This window comes from Lactuca saligna, chromosome 7 (genome assembly GCF_052625555.1).
Source record: "Lactuca saligna cultivar CGN05327 chromosome 7, ASM5262555v1, whole genome shotgun sequence".
NCBI classification, from domain to species: Eukaryota; Viridiplantae; Streptophyta; class Magnoliopsida; order Asterales; family Asteraceae; genus Lactuca; species Lactuca saligna.
In genome coordinates this window covers 77,987,981-78,005,804 of record NC_136423.1, presented here as the reverse complement: position 1 = coordinate 78,005,804, position 17,824 = coordinate 77,987,981, and positions in this window count along the sequence as shown.

Sequence of the window (17,824 nt, the reverse complement as noted above, 5' to 3'; positions counted from 1 at the left end):
CTTTCATCTCAACAACATATTCTAATAAAAACTCTTATTTATCTGATATCACTTCCTCTCCGCCTCAACCACATATGTCCAACATAATTGTCTCTACACCAAACAACAAAAGAATAATCTCGCATTTACACTGTTAAACCCATACTTTTAATATTTTTTTATACAAAATATAAGTTTGTTTGTAAAAAAAAAAAAAAAAAAAAACTAGCAATGGAAGTCTCTTAAAATAACAAGTGTATTTTTAGTTTATAACAAAACCAATCCATTTATGATCTATTTATAGAGGTTAGAATGAAATAAAAACAACCAAATACTTTTTAGAATGACAAGCTTTGAAGCCTTTGAACCCACTTGGTTTTGGGGTGTTGATGAAGATAGCAAAAATCAAATAATATGATTTCTCTATGTGTATCCACCATAAAGCGTAAAACACTTTAAGTGCTAGTTCATTCTTGTATTCTTGATTCACTTAAGCTTTTAAGTGTTTGATTCAAATAATCACTAAAGGAGACAACTCAATGAAGCTTTAAACTTGCAACGATCTTCAAAAGACAACAAGAAGAGAGAGTAGAAAGGTGGTTTCGGCCACTAGCTTTAAGTGAAGTATTAAGACCAAAAATTAGCCAAAAAACATGCAAGACACATCTTTTATATATCTCATACAAAGTAAGGGTCTTATAATAAAATACTCTAAAGTATTTGGAGCCTAAAAGAAGCATGAGGAGACAAAACATGGAGGTTGACAATCAACCTCCATATTTGTTTATTAATTTCGGTTATAGCTCTCAAAAGAGGATGATTTCTTTAACTTTTATAAAATCTAAGTTTATAAAATATAAACTATCTTTAGGTAAAAGACAAAAGAATCCAACTAGTCCAAAAGGTTGTGCATGACTTATTAATTCATACCATATGAAATAACAACTATTTATACTCTCTTATAACTATTATTTTCATAAAAACAATAATTATTCCCTAATTAAAATACAAGAATTGATATTATTTATTAATAATAACATTAATAATAAGTATATAAAATGTGTTAACTTGATAAAGGTGTGACCCTATATGTTCATATATTATTAGCAATGTCACTCGATAATGATTTTGGGCATCTAGATTCAACAATCTCCTACTTGCATAAGATTCATTACAGACTAACATAGACAATGGTTGACACCTAGAAACATGTTACTGCCATAACAACATATGAAGGGTGTCATCTCATTAACAACCATTTCGAGGATCTCTAAGCTATAACTGTTACTAAAGGTGTGACATCAATTTTTCTTTTGTCTCATTTATCATGTTGAACATGAGATATAGATCATGACCAATAATTTAGTGTTCAATTATGAGTAAGGCCTTAGATGCCTAATTCTCAACGAATAAGAGGGACAAATCCCATCTTGATTGCCCATCAATTTAGTTTGTGTCATACCCAACGATGGCCCTTTTGACTACCTTTTACGGAACTGTTGAAGATAATAGAGTTGCGTCTTGGGCCCTTTTGTTTTACAACCGGATTGGACTTGTCAATCCGTGTTCGGCTAGATTAGCATTCTTTTTCTTAGAAAAACTATTAGGGTTTCATTATAAATATATGCATACATGTATGCGTATAGTAACAGTCGTCACTCTCATTGAATATTGTAAACCCTAAAATCCTCTACAGTTGACGTTCTTTATCGAGCTCTTCTAAGGATTGTTTATTGAATCATTCGACACCTTTTGATTCCTTAGCTTGTTCTTTATTGTTTATTTAGTCATTTATCTACCTGTTTCATAGATCTAATCGATCTTTAAGTTTGTTATAAACTCATCAATTGGTATCAGAGCAGGAGGTTGTGTAATCCATACTCTTCTTTTCTGTGAAAAAGCTTCGATTAGGGTTATTCTGCATTCATTGATATTTATTGAGCCGTCATCTCATAATTGACGTATCTCAATATTTATTATCTTTGCCCTAATTCGATATATTACAAGTCTGATCTTTGAACAGGTTATTCGATCAATTATGGACGAGTCACAATCCAATCCCATCAATATTTCAAACAGCATTGGATCAACGACAAAGATTCCCATCCTGTACACCCATGATTATGAAGTCTGGGCGAATCACTTTGAATATTATGTCATAGGATCTGAGGATAATGGATACCTCATCTGGGAAGCAATTATCTCTGGACCATTTTCTCATTCAGCAACTTCAAGGATTATTAAAACTCAAAAGGAGTATAATGATCTCCTGAAAGATGTTAAAGATGTAGCGCAAGATGAAAAAGTTAAATTTCAGTGCAATATCAAAGCGCTAAGATTGATTAGATTTGCTCTTCAATCCGATACCTTTAGGCTGGTAAGTTCATGCACAACTGCTAAAGAGATATGGGACATGCTACGTGAATTGTACTCTACAGATGAAGATCTTGAACACTCCATTCAAACCTTACTTTTGTCTGAGTTTGGTGAGTTCAAGCAAGGAACAGTAGAAACAGTGACTCAAACGTTTGATCGCTTCAATCATCTTCTTAGCAAGATGATCAAACATGACATCGAAAGGAAGCTTATTGAACAGAAGGTTACTTTTTTAAATGGACTCAGGTCTGAGTGGAGAGCAATTGTGTCCACAGTCAAAGCACATGAGCAATTCAAATCCTATTCTTTGGCGAAACTGGTGGGCATCCTAAAATCTCAGGAAAAGATCGTGCTGCAGGAGAAGACCGTGGTTTCAAGTTTGGGTTCATTAGCACTCCTGTCGAAAAGCAAAGCTGTGATAGAGGACGAAGATCTCGACTTGGATGATTATGATCTCACATCTGAAGACTATGCTATGATGGTGTCAAACCCTAAGAGATTCATCAAGAAGAGATTCCCCACCAATAGGAACCGAAACTGGCAAGGAAGCTATAGCACTGAAAAAGTCAAAGAAGAACCGAAAGCTGAAGAAGCAAAGAAGGAACAGAAGGCTGAAGGAGATTCTGGAGTGAGCTGCTATTATTATGGAGGAAAGAACCACTATGCAAAAGATTGCATCCTCAAAAAGATGGCAGAAAAGAACGAAGAAAATGATGAAGAAGTTGTGTTGATGAAAAAGCTTGATGAGTTAAGGAAGAAGAAATCTGCTGCTAACCCTTCCATGAATGCTTTAATTGTGCAGGGCTCGGTAGCTAATGATGAGTTCGGTGGCGTGGAGGTTTGGTCAACCGACTCTGAAGACGATGAAGTGAGGAAGCCTTCACATGGAAAGGCCTATGTAGCGAAAGAAGAGAGCAGTGGAGGAAGATGCTTGATGGTGTCCGATGTTTCTCAGATGAGAGGATACAACACTGATGGTGGGAATGATGACAAAGAACAGCAGAATCTATGCTTTACCGCCAAACCACTCAGCGAGCAGTTCAGCGAAGTTGATGAACTGATCAAGAAGGTACAATCAGTTTTTGTCTCATTTAAAGTCCCACAATGCTCATATGAAAAGGAATTAAAAAGTGTTAATTCAAGAATCTCTCATCTAGATAGTAGTTTAACTCAAACTCGGGTCACCAACTCTAACCTAACTGATCAATTAAGCAGGGTGTCTTCGAAGAGTGAGGAACGACGGATGTGGATCGAACTGAAGGAGTCAGAGTTAATCAAAATAAAAGATGAAAACATTTATTTGCAAAGAGACAATTTGAAGCTTTTGAAATAGCGAAATGTTTTTTGTCTGATTGCCAAACGTCTTTATACTAATATTACTCAGCTTCATTTAAATTGTGAAATAGGGCAAAAGATTCATCGCATGATTTTACCCTTTCTTGAGTTTAAGGAAGATGAAATTGATGCTGACGCATATAATTGTGAGAGTATTATTTCATCTGAGGGTGTTAATCCAACATACTTATATGGACTGGACAAAATTGAATCTTTCATAAAATCCAAGGACCACAAGAATATGCTCAAAAATCTTTTGGATGAAAATGATAAACTGAAGCTTAGAACCGAAACTATACAAAAATTCGACTCACTGAATGTCAACTTAAGCTCGGAAAATAAAATTGATGTTGAAAATGCATCTGAGCTTAATGAGGACGATAACATGAGTGAAATTTCTGTAGAGGACACAGTTGATTGCTCAGAATTTGTCAAAAATGAACCCGAGAACCACAAAAATCTCATCTCAGAAAATTCTGTGGAATTCGCTCGGTTGTCCCAACAAAAGTCCCCGATTCTTGTAGAGAAGGCAGTTGTATACCAAAAAGTTAGGACCACTCCGAATCAGGTATACAAAGTCACAGGTGTAACCGAACATCAGACTGCTGAACTAACAGCTATTGTGAACGAAGACAATGCTGATGGCTGTGATGAGTTCTTCTAGTCGGCTCCCATTGACAATGCTGATGAAACGGTAGGTCTGTCTGAAAGGACTTCATGGAAAAGCAAAGGCAGATACGTTCCAGAACCTTTAAATAAACCTGATTGCTTCAACGTGGCAAGTACCAGTGGAACAAAAGATGTCCCTCAAGAGAAAGAAATTCCTGCAAAAGAAGTCACATCTCCAAGCAAAACAACATCGGTTCAGAGTGTTTCAACCAATGAAAATCAAAAATATAAAGCTAACGTCCATCATCGACCGAAGCAGATGAGAAGTCAAAAACGGGAAAGGAATCAGAGATACAGGAAAAATCTCTCCGAAAGAAAATAGTTTTGGCGATCGCAAAATGCCTATTTCTCGCATCAAGACAGGAATTTAAAACCAGCGAAAAATCCTGATGGATCGACGGAGAGAAACGACAACCGAACGCAGAGTCTCGGTTCTGAGCACAACAACAACCGAACGCAGAGGTTCGGTTCTGAGCACAACAACAACCGAAAGCAGAGGTTCGGTTCTGAGCAGACCAACAACCGAACGTATAGATTCGGTTCAGAGAATGATTTCAACCAAAAGCACAGGTTCGGTTCGGGAATTAAAAGAGGTCAAAACTCTAAAGTTGGTCCTTCCATTAATCAAAAGCAAAAGAGTCACCCGGAATCTTCAATCAAGAAGTCATACCGTTCTAAGTCATCTCATTCTAACTCTTCTAACTCTTCAAAATCCTCTGTCTCTTCTCGTCCTAAAGTCCACTCTGTTTCTTCTCAAAAATCTCAATCATCAGCTGATCAAAAAGGAAAACAGAAGGTTTCAGATACTGAATCAAAATCAATACCAAAACCATTAAATCCAAATAAAATCAAAGTTTTCACCATCAAAAGAAAAGATGATACAACACTGATAAAAAGAACATATGTTGTTGACATCACTCTTACTATTCCCGTAAACAACTCACGAGGACCCAAAAAGCTCTGGGTTCCTAAATCTGCTTAATTTTTGCAGGTTATCAGTGACGAGCAGTATGACGAAGAATGGTACATTGATAGTGGCTGCTCGCGTCACATGACAGGGAGGAAGGAAGAACTAAGGGAATTCAGATCTCTTTCAAATGGTGGAAATGTCAAATTTGGGAACAATTCCTTTGGAACAATCAAAGGCTACGGGATGATTACAAACGGTGATTTCTCAATCAGGAAAGTTGCATATGTAGAGGGATTACAACACAATCTCATCAGTGTATCTCAGCTTGTTGGAGGTACTGGTCTCAAAGTCTCATTCGATGATGAAGGTTCGGAAATTATTGAGAAGAAGACGAACAAAGTTATTCTCCAATCAGAGCACAAAGGTGAAATGTTTCCCCTAAATCTCAAACCAATCAAAGGAAACCCAGCCATATGTCTGTTATCCAAGGCACCATCTGACGAAAGCTGGCTGTGGCACAGAAGACTCTCTCATCTCAACTTCAAAGATATCAACAAACTTGTCACAGGAAGTTATGTGAGGGGTCTCCCATTGCTCAAATATGACAGAGATCATCTGTGTGTTGCATGTGAAATGGGAAAGCAGAGTCGTCAAAGTCATCCATCCATAATAAACACTAAAGTCGTTGAACCACTGGAATTACTTCATATTGATTTATGTGGTCCATCTTCTGTAGAAAGCATTGGTGGTAGCAAGTATATTCTTGTTATTGTTGATGACTTTTCACGTTTTACATGGGTGTTCTTTCTGAAGCTTAAATCTGAAGCGAATCACAAGCTAAAAGTGTTCATCAAGCAGATTGAAGTATAGCTGAAGAAGGTAGTTCGCAACATCAGAAGTGACAATGGATTGGAGTTCAAAAATAAAGAATTTGAAGAATTCCTGGAAGAAAAGGGGATCAATCACAACTTCTCAGCTCCCTACACACCTCAACAGAACGGAATTGTCGAAAGACGAAACCGATCCTTATGTGAAGCTGCCCGAACAATGCTAAGTTTTGCTTCCTTACCTTTATATTTTTGGGCTGATGCTATTTCTGCTGCTTGTTTTACACAGAACAGGTCGTATCTTAACAAACGCTTCACTCTCACTCCTTATGAGATCATCAACAACAGGAAGCCAAATGTGAAGTTTTTCCATGTGTTCGGTTCCAGATGCTTCATTTTCAATTCCAAAGAACACCGCAACAAGTTTGATGTCAAAGATGACGAAGGGATATTTCTGGGTTATTCTCTTACTTCCAAAGCATACAGAGTGTTAAACAAGTGTTCAAAGAAGATCGAAGAAACTTACTACGTGACTTTTGATGATAGCTATGTTAAGAAGCTACAGGCCAACGAAGACACAACTGGAGAAATCTTTCCTCAAACTGGCCAAGTCACAGCCTCGTTCGCTAATCTATTCGAGAAATTCATGGAGCTTTTTGATGAACCAGAGAAGGCCACTCTTTTTGAAGCCAGTGCAGCAGACAACAGGGTAGATAACTTGAAGCAACTTATTGACGATGTTGCAAGAAGAATGAATGAAGAAGAATCGAGTTCACAAGACCCTCCCCAACACAATGCATCAGTAGAGGGGGAGGATCCACCTGCATCCCAGCCAAGTTCACAAGTTGAGGGGGAGCTAAAGTCTCAACCTCCAACCGAGAGTGCTTCACCAACCGAGAGTGCTTCACCAACCGAGAGTGTCTCACCAACCGAAAGAGCCCCTCCAACCGTAGGTTCATCAACACCCGAAAGATCATCACCTCAAGAAACCCCTATAGCTCAAGATTCACAAGACATTCCTGCAAGATCACATGTCAAGGGGGAGCATGCTGATGTGTCATCCGACTTCGACAGTCTGTCCGAACCAGAAGAAATGATAAATGCTGAATTGGATCCATCCTTTGATCCAAACTTCCCTCCTCTCACCAAATGGACCAGAAATCATCCTATTTCTCAAGTTGTCGGTGATATCTCAGAAACAGTTCTGACCCGATCACAACTCAAGGCAAAACAAGCATCCTTGTACTCAAAAGTCGAATTCTGCATGTTTAACTCATTCGTATCCAAAGTTGAACCAAAGACAGTTAAAACTGCTCTTGATCACTCTGATTGGGTTCAAGCAATGCAAGACGAACTGAATGAATTTGAAAGGAACAAGGTCTGGCGTCTTATTCCAACTCCTCCTCATGCCTCGGTTGTTGGTCTCAAATGGGTCTTTAGGAACAAACTCGACAAGGAAGGGAATGTTATCAGAAACAAAGCTCGTCTGGTCGTCAAAGGATACTGTCAGGAGGAAGGCATTGACTATGAAGAGACCTTCGCTCCAGTAGCTAGGCTCGAATCAGTGAGAATATTTCTTGCTTATGCTGCTCACAAAAACTTTGAGGTCTTTCAAATGGACGTCAAGTGTGCCTTTCTCAATGGAGATCTCGAAGAGTCTGTGTATGTGGAGCAACCTCCTGGATTCGTGAATGAAAAGTTTCCCGATCACTGTTACATTTTAGATAAAGCCGTGTATGGTCTGAAACAAGCACCGAGGGCCTGGTATGAAACGCTGACTAAATTTTTAAAGATGTCCAAATTCAAACAAGGTTCGGTTGACCCAACCTTCTTTCCCAAAAAGGAAGGTAACCACCTTATGATAGTTCAAATTTATGTCGATGATATCATCTTTGGCTCCACGAATCCAAGCCTAACAGCTGAATTCAGAAAGCTGATGGAGACTAAATTTGAAATGAGCTCAATGGGTCCCATTAACTTTTTCCTTGGTTTAAATATCAGACAGGGACCTGAAGGCATCTTTATCAACCAGGAAGCTTACACAAAGAATCTCTTAGCAAAATTTGGCATGATGGGAGATTCAAAGGTCAAAGTCCCAATGGCATTCGGCACTAAGCTCACTCCATCCCTGGACAAACCGGCTGTTGATCTTACACTTTATCGTCAAATGATAGGCTCTCTAATGTATCTTACTGCTAGAAGACCTGACATAATGTTTTCTGTTTGTTACTGTGCTCGGTTTCAGGCAAATCCAAGGGAACCTCATATGCTTGCAGTGGAAAACATATTCTGTTATCTCAAGCGGACTACCTCTTTAGGTCTGTGGTACCCTTCTAACTCAGGCTTCTTCGTTCAAGCCTACTTAGATGCAGACCTTGGTGGTTGTGGTCTCGACAGGAAGAGCACCACTGGCGGTTGCCAATTCCTCGATGGGAAGTTGGTTAGCTGGCAGTCAAAGAAACAAACCTGCGTATCTCTGTCTACTGTTGAAGCAGAATACATTGCCGCTGCTTCCTGTACCTCTCAAGTGATTTGGATCCAGAGTCAACTCCGCGACTATGGACTCAATATGAAAAAGATCCCACTATATTGTGACTCTGAAAGTGCAATTAGGATCTGTCATAACCCAGTGCAACATTCCAAGACCAAGCACATCGCACTGAGGTATCACTTCATCAAAAATCACGTGGAAGACAGAAACGTTGAAGTACACTTTGTAAGAACCACTGATCAATTGGCCGATGTCTTTACCAAAGCTCTTCCTGAAACGACTTTCAACAAAATTCTACAAGGCTTGGGTATGATGGTTGGAGAGTCGGTCCCAAATCCTCAAATCTCCATCTAAGAATCAAGAACCGAAAGAGACAGACCGCTCGGTTGCTCTCTGCTCTGGAGATTTAAAGGACTCGAAGCAAACAGACCGCTCGGTCTCTCTTTGCTCTGGACATTTAAAGGAACCGAAGCAAACAGACCGCTCGGTCTCTCTCTGCTCTGGACATTTAAAGGAACCGAAGCAAACAGACCGCTCGGTCTCTCTCTGCTCTGATGATTTACTGGAACCGAACTACACAGACCGCTCGGTTCATTTCTGTTCTGAAATTGTCACCGAAATACACAGATCGCTCGGTCTATCTCTGCTTCATCATTTTTTATGTTGTACAATTTTATCTTTCTATTTTTATTTATTTTTCAGAAAAATCTCAAATTTACAAAAACATTTTATCTTTCTGTTTTTATTTATTTTTCAGAAAAATCTCAAAATTCCAAAAACATTTTATCTTTCTGTTTTTATTTATTTTTCAGAAAAATCTCAAAATTACAAAAACATTTTATCTTTCTGTAGTGTTTATCCAGGTATGTTTTATCTTTCTCTCAGACTAGTTAGACGTCCCTAGAAGCATGTTGCTGTATGTTGTTGCAAGCCTCTATGACCTTGAGTACGCCTTAATGATTCGATCTATACCTATCGTTTCTTCCCAATCAGGCTATTCTCTAACACTCGGTCTAGAGCTACCTTACTCTACTCATTTGATACATGAGTTGCTCTGCTTTGTCCCTATTCTGTAGCAGAAGGTACATTCGGTCTCTTAACCACCTCCTCAAATTCTACATTAACCTGCAATTCCCAAAAGTAACCCTTGATGCTTTCGGTCTTTACCACTGAAGCTTATGGTTACACAACCTCTGTGTTTATGATCTTGGATTCGATTACCACGTTCTAAGTGAAACCCAAAATCCAATACCTGAAATGAATTGACGGTGAGTGATATACTCAAGCTATTACTTGGAAATCTCATTTTCTTTTTGTGTGATCTTTTATGAAATCGTCTCCACCTAAGACATTTCTTCCCAAAGAGGTCCAGGTTATTTTTCTTTGAGATTTCTGTCTATCCCATGCTTGTCACGCGATAATTCCCACCTACCTGTTCAACAGATCACATCGGTCTCACAGGTATCTCTGCCAACACTCAGTTTTATGTTAAGACTTGATGTTCGGTTAGAGGTCAGCCACCCTTCAGCCCATGATCAAAAGATGCCTTTCATTGTTTATTAATAGACAATTGATCGTATTTCCCGGGAAACCACATAAGCACTTCAAGTCTCTCTTGGCTTTGAAGGCAGCGATTCTTGCCCGGAATCTTCCGCTTTCTGTCTTCTTAATAGACAACACTCACATCCCAAACACCTTTGATTTATTTCTTTATCTTTCACACTCTTATGCACGAAAATTAATTTTTTCCAACATTCTGTTTGATGTTTGGGATATGGTTTTAAGTTTCAGTTGTAACCAAACAAGGGCATAAGGAATTTCAAACGGTACAAAAATGTTTTGGGCGCGTGCAATTGATTCGTTTCACACCCACGTGTGCTGAAGTATTCCTGGGATACACCATAACTTCCAATCGCGCTTTTTCAGGCGACGTTTTGGTTTCCTCATCATCACGATTTTCTCTCTCCAGTGAACGGTATAAATAAGGGGTGATCGTGTTCTTTGGCATTTACCTCCCACGAATTCTCTCTCTCTGAAAAGTTTCCACTGTTCATCTTCTTCCACAACTCAACAATGGCGACTTCTTCTTCTGCACAAGATCAAACTGCATCTTCATCTTTGCTCTCCATCAAACCTAATCAAAATATGATTATAGAGATGACCCCGTTCTTATATGATTCATACATGCTACACGTGGTGGAATGCCTAAAATATTCCCCATTGTTGTTGGCACTCATGCAGGTGGAAGCCGTTCCAATGTCCCTGCTCTCTCAAGTCTACACAACGGCAAACTACGACAAACACAAAGATCGCATCTACTTCACCATCCACGACAAGAAAACCTCTGTGTCCAAAACAAGGTTTTGCTCTCTTCTAGGGATTGCAGTTGATTCTTCCGTCATCTCACCGGATTTTATCACCACTACTCAACTCTTCTCAATGATGTACGAGATGGGGTATACGGATGTTCTTACTACTATCGCGAAGGTCAAGAAATCCTGTCTTCCGTCTCAGTGGAACGGATTGCTTACCCTTTTGATTAAGGGTTTAGCGGAGAGGTGTGGTGGTTCTGACACCACGAGTAAAGGGTTTCTCACCATCCTGTATGGTCTTTACAACGGCATCAATCTAGATTATGGCTCCATAATCTGGTCTCAAGTCGTTCAGAGTCTTAACACCACTACACGGTACTCTGAGATATCATGCGGCCGTTTCTGGACGCTTATCACAAAAAAGGCCATGGATTCCCTTGAAATTCCGGTGATGAAGGATGCTCTTATGGCTTCAATTTCCTCTTACCACACCAAGAAGATCATCGTCTCTGATCCAAGTAAGTTTCTCCATTATGGATTGATCCCTGAATCCATGTATAGGTGTGTCACGCCTCACAGCAAAATCATGGCTAACTATAGCACCAGAACACCCTTGCCTCCAAGGGTTCTATCCGATGAACAGAGAGTTGCACTAGACGCCCTTGATCAACCTGCCAACCGTGGCAAGAGGGCCAGCAAAAAGGAGAAACCAGAGAAGAAAGAATCTGAACCGAAAAAGGAGAGAAAGCGAAGATCCTCCAAACGCAAATCTGATGCAGAGGAACCTTCTCAGTCCAAATCCAAGAAGGTCAAGAAGATGGCTAAAAGAGCCAAAGGGTCTCCTTCTCCTGGCTCTGCTCCTAATGACCCATCCGACACTGTCACAACTAGAAATTTTGTGTCTTGTAATCACTACACTCAAGTAAATGTGGAATTCAAAAACTCAAGAGCATGTATGATGCTTACTCAATGGAAAACTAAACCCTAATTCACTACATCAAGCAATTGGAAACCCTAGAAGTTCTTGATTAGGTCCATTTTGGACTAGGACTTCCTTATTGGACCTAAATGGACCAATAAGCTTCCAATTTGACTATCATGGGCTTAGAACCCTTAAATGGGCTCTAGTTGGAACCACATTTACTTATTTCAATATTTTGGGCCATATTAGGCCTAGAATGAAAGGAATTAAAAGCTTAGATCCATGAATAACCTAAACTAGTCCAACAAAAATGCAAAAATCCCACCACATTCTTTTAGGCTTAAAACATACCCAAACAAACTCTAATATTGGGCTTAGGGGCAAAAATCCCAAAATTTTCCTTTTCCCTTCCAAACTCTCAGCCCAAGGCCCAAGTCCAAGTAGAAATGGAAGAGTTGACTATTTGCTTGCCACCTCACTAGTAACCAAAGGACTTCCATGCAAGAGACCCATACTTCCATGCACCATCCTTTCATGCATCTCTCTTCTTCTCTCTCTCTCTCTTGCTCTCGGCCATATTCAAACACACACACAAAATTCACTCATTCTTCTCTCAAAGATACTCTCTCATTCCTTCTCCATAATTTCGAGATTTAAGGAGCTTTCAAGGAGAATCCATCACCAAAATCATCATCTAAGGTAAGTTGATGACTAATCCATGATCTAGCTACTTCATTTCATCAAAATCTCTTCTAAATCTATTCCAACTTGTGATCATGCACCTTAGAAGTCACCAACCTCGAGATCTTCAAGAAAAGGGTGCTAAGGCCAAAAATCACTTCATTTCTTCCATCCTTTCTTCAAAAACCGAATCAACACCCAAGGTGAGCTTCATACCCCCTTATTTTCGGTTTTTATAAGTTTTTGTGGGGGAGAATACAAGCAAAGGTGTAGATCCATCATGATGTGTATGTTTTGGTTGATTTCTATGCTTATATGTATGTTTTGTATGATTTTGATGCTAGATCTAGTTATGAATTGCTAAAAACCGAGATATATTTTATACTAGCATAAAATATACTACTACATGCAAAGTATACCAAGAAAAATAGCCAAATGGCTTGACAACAGTTATTTTGGGCTAAAAACTCATTTTTTTGACACAAAATGTTAAAAATACAAAGTTGAAGGGCCTAAAATGAAATATTTCGAAATCTGATGGGTGAGATGAGTCAAAAAAGTTTCCATAATGTATTTTCTGAAAATATACTATTTGGAGGATTAAAAGCATAAATTTCAAGCTTAATGGGCTAAAAATGACAATTTCGGCCCAATAGAGCCCATTATGCGAAATTTTCTGTTTTGGAGGGCCAAAACTGTGTTTTTCTGTAAAACAATGGACCACTAGTGTCACAAGTACTTTTCAAAGGTTTAAAATGCTTTTCAAATTTAAAAAGGACCAAAGTTGCAAAAATTTTCCAATTTGGGCCAAAAATGTAAAGATTGCGAAAAAGAGGGGTTACAACCGAGAAAACTGCAATTTCAGGGACTTAAACTGTTTTCAATGAAAAATATGCTGAAAAATATTAATTTCAATAATTTTTTGGTGTTAAATGTCAAGAAAAATGGTTTAAGGACTAAACCGGAAATTATTTTACCTAAAGGGGTGAAAAAGTAAATTTACAAAATAAAGAGGGGTTGTAAACAGAAAATTTTCAATGATAATTCAATACACTCGTTGTGAACAAAGATTGACACTACGACTCTCGATGGATTACAATACACAATATCACCAACAATCGTTACCAAACGAATTGATTCGGTCTCGAATCAATAACAAATCCAAAACTACTAACACTACAACGCTCAATACACATATGGAACTCTTGGAACTCTTTACTCTCGTGGAATTACTCAATACGTCGACGTAGACTCCTTAGGCCCAAAAGTTGCAAATCATGCTTGTCGAGCCTAGCTAGCCCGATGACATGATCTTTAGGCCCAAAGGACACTTGCTTACAAGTAGTTGGGTCTAATACGACTCGACCGCGTGTAAAAGGACTTTCAATGGCAAACATGCTGCTGGTCCCCAAGGGTCCTTCAGTGCTACTAGTAAAGTCGGGAACTCACGATTGCGGGTTGGGCTCCGGGCCCTTCGCAATTGCAATGGTCTTGAACGACGTAGGGAAATACCGAGGGTTTCGCACCTTCACTTTTTCTCCGCGGTCGTGGGACTACACAAGTCCGGGAGGATTGAGTTGCGTGAATAACTGCGAATGACGCCTAAGGGATCGCTAGCACGGTTGTCAACTGGACGTTTTCATTAACGTACGTTACAACAATTCACCACCCTCTGTATACTCAATGCCTCCGGAGCTCAACGAACACCTCTAACGTAACGAAATAACAGTACACAAACTAAGTAAAGCAAAGTGATAGGAAAACGTCGGGTTTTCCTAGGGTTTTCAACAAGTACACTTATGAACTACATGTCGAATTTCACAACTCTTACGCTTACATCTATAGAATTCAAACAAGCATACTCACGGATCTTCACATATTTTTACGCTATTCTATTTTCAGAAAATATCGGATTTTCTGGTGGTTTTTCAAAACATTACAAACATTGGATTTCAAACATTACTTATGAACTCACCAACATTTCACATGTTGACGTTTTTCAAAATACTTGTATTCTCAGGTAACAGATGAGTGAAGAAAGGACTGTACTCTATGATTGTTTTGCGGTTGTTTAAGTAACAACGAACAATGTATTTTGGAATGTAATATTTTGAAACAATGAAATGGATGTAAACGCTACCAGTTGTATTATTCCAATGCTTGGTGATGTATGATGTTACGTTTCATGTATATTCACTGTGATGGTATTCAATTGAGTCACAACAGCCCCCGGACGTTTCCGCTGTCTGGTTCGGGGGTGTGACAGACACAGAGGCTGCTGCTTCTCCACTCGAGACAACCATTGCTCAGTCTCCTCAACAACCATCTTCTCCTGCAGGCACTCATCTTCCCTCTCCACCAGCATCTCCCAAAATTCCCAAATCACCCTCTCCACCAACATCTCCCAAAATTACCAAATCACCCTCTCCTCCCACTTCTTCTAAAATTCCTACCCCACCCCAATCACCAACACAGGAGGTCCCACTTTCTGTTCCTATAACCATCCCTCCCACTACAACAGAACCAATCATTCCACTCTCTGTTACTCAACCTTCATCCTCTATCCCCACACCAATTATCACCGAATCAGTTACTATCACCTCTTCCCAACCACTAGTAACAGTCAATGTATCTGATACAGGGGCTACTACTGTGGTTGAAACCCCTGTCATCAACATTCCCCCATCTCCTTCTCCATCCTCCAACTCCGGTGCTACCTTGGGCGGTGATGATGAAGAGTACGACTCTCTTTATTATAGCCCATACCGGATTCCCACAGACACTGATGCCGATACCCCTGTTACTAGTCAGTAGATTCAAGAAATTCACGACAAACTCGATAGTCTGCTGGCTGATAATAAAGCCTACGGGGGTGTCGTGCTAAAAGCCTTCATTGAGTCTGCGATCAAGACGTACACTGACGCTCTGGATCGTTCAACTGATGCCATCGACAACTCAGCTGCTTCATGCTCCAAAGCCACAAAGGAAGTTTCTGAGGTTGTTCACACAACTCAGATCTTTCTTGATTCTCTAAAAGCCCATGCTGATTCCAGTGCGGCCAAGTTTCAGACGTCCGTTGACTCTTTCTCGGCTACCCTTCAGGGTGAAACCTCCAAGTTTGAGGCTCTGCATGCTGACCTCAAAACTGAATCCACCTCCTTTCTCAAATCTTTGGATTCATGTTTTTCTTCTCTAGCAGCAGAGAGCACCCTAAAGGAAGATCTTGTCAAGCATCAGGCAACTATCGACCTACAAAAGATACAACTGGCCCAGGCACAACAAGAAATTTATTTGCTAAAGACTCAGCGGGCAGTTCTTCAAGGTTGCGCTGGTGATGTCAAGAATATGTTGACAAATGTTCTTGACACTCATGATCCCTTCCTTACCCTTACTATCAGACAGCATCTCCAGGCTAAACTCCTTCCTGCAATTAACATCTTGAGCGAAATGAAGGGTGTCTCGGAGAAGCTTGTTCTTCCACGACAAGGGGGAGAGGAAGGTGTATCAAAGACAGAACCGAAGGTTAATGTAGCTTCGGGTTCTGGGAAACAGTTCCTTGTTGAGAGCGAGTCAGATACAGATGAAACTATCACTGAAGCTCTTCAACGGAAGAAAAGGGACAAAGAGCTAGATGAAACTCTTAAAATAGCTCGAGAGGCCGAGGCTAGGGAAAGAAAGATCAAGGAGGATGAGGATGCTATACAAGCCAAGAAGACTCTGTTCCCAGAATGGGACAGAGACACACTCATCAATCAAGCGATTGAGTTTCCCTCCATATATTGGTTGGAACCGATTGCATCCTTCGAGTGTGAAAATACCAAAGACTCGCAGTTTGACATGCCAATCATGCGAAAAGCTTTTACATTTCATTGCTTTGATGTCACTGCCGATGTCCCTCATCCAAACTTGAAGGTTGACAGAGAGTTAATATATTTCTATCTGAAGTATGGTCAACCGCAGTACTTGACATAGAGTGCTCAGAAGATAATTAAAGTCAAGGTACTAAAACCGACACAGGCTGGGAAATTTGTGAACATTAATTTCAAAATCAACAGAGGAACGGCCAACACATAACATCTCATTTCTCTGGCAGATCTTCCCAGTCTGAATCCGCATGATTGGATTCTGCTATACAACATTCTTCTCTCCAATCATAGAGAGTATGAACCGATTCTTAAACATCTCAAAAGAATGTTGGCTTCCTACATCCATGAGCTCACCACTATGGATCAGGAAATAGTGAAGATTATGAACAAGAAACCGACCGTCAAGCCTACTTCCAAGACAGGAGACGTTCATAAAATGAAGGTAGGGCAAATTGATTCTTCCAATCTGACGGTCATGTTCACAAGAGGCGACAAGCATAAGTTTCTGTTTGCTTTGGTAGACAAACATCTGTTTTCAACAGATTGTCTGGAGCATATTATAAATATCATTCACCGATGCAAGCAGAACTCAACAGCAGACAAGAAGAACTTCACTGATATGCTTCGTTGGTATATCACCTTCAGGCATCACATTCTGGCTATAATACCGAGGATTTTTGAGACGGTAAAGAAGCCTTCTTCTATTAAAAGAGAATGAAGATTCTGTGCCAAAGACGCAAAGGGGGAGATTGTTGAAGATAATAGAGTTGCGTCTTGGGCCCTTTTGTTTTACAACCGGATTGGGCTTGTCAATCCGTGTTCGGCTAGATTAGCATTCTTTTTCTTAGAAAAACTGTTAGGGTTTCATTATAAATATATGCATGCATGTATGCGTATAGTAACAGTCGTCACTCTCATTGAATATTGTAAACCCTAAAATCCTCTACAGTTGACGTTCTTTATCGAGCTCTTCTGAGGATTGTTTATTGAATCATTCGACACCTTTTGATTCATTAGCTTGTTCTTTATTGTTTATTTAGTCATTTATCTACCTGTTTCATAGATCTAATCGATCTTTAAGTTTGTTATAAACTCATCAGGAACAATATTAAACCATGTCAAAGCACAACAATTCCTACACGTTAAGTCCCAAATATGTATCTCAAGTCTATGAATACAAAGATACAACCTTGATTAAAACATCACTTATGACTACGATCCATAAAGTGATTTTGATGTGAGTCAAGTCCAATACTTTTCCTAATCAAGTACCTATGAAGTTAGTAGCAGCTCTTGGAATTTTCAACTCCATGAAATCAACCAATCCACTCATATGAGTCTTACTTCATAGATTCTCCCACAACTATGAACGCCTATGGACATTTAGAATAGCCTAGTTATTCAATGATTTAAACATGCTAATATAGTACACACCAATTATTTAATGATAAACTTA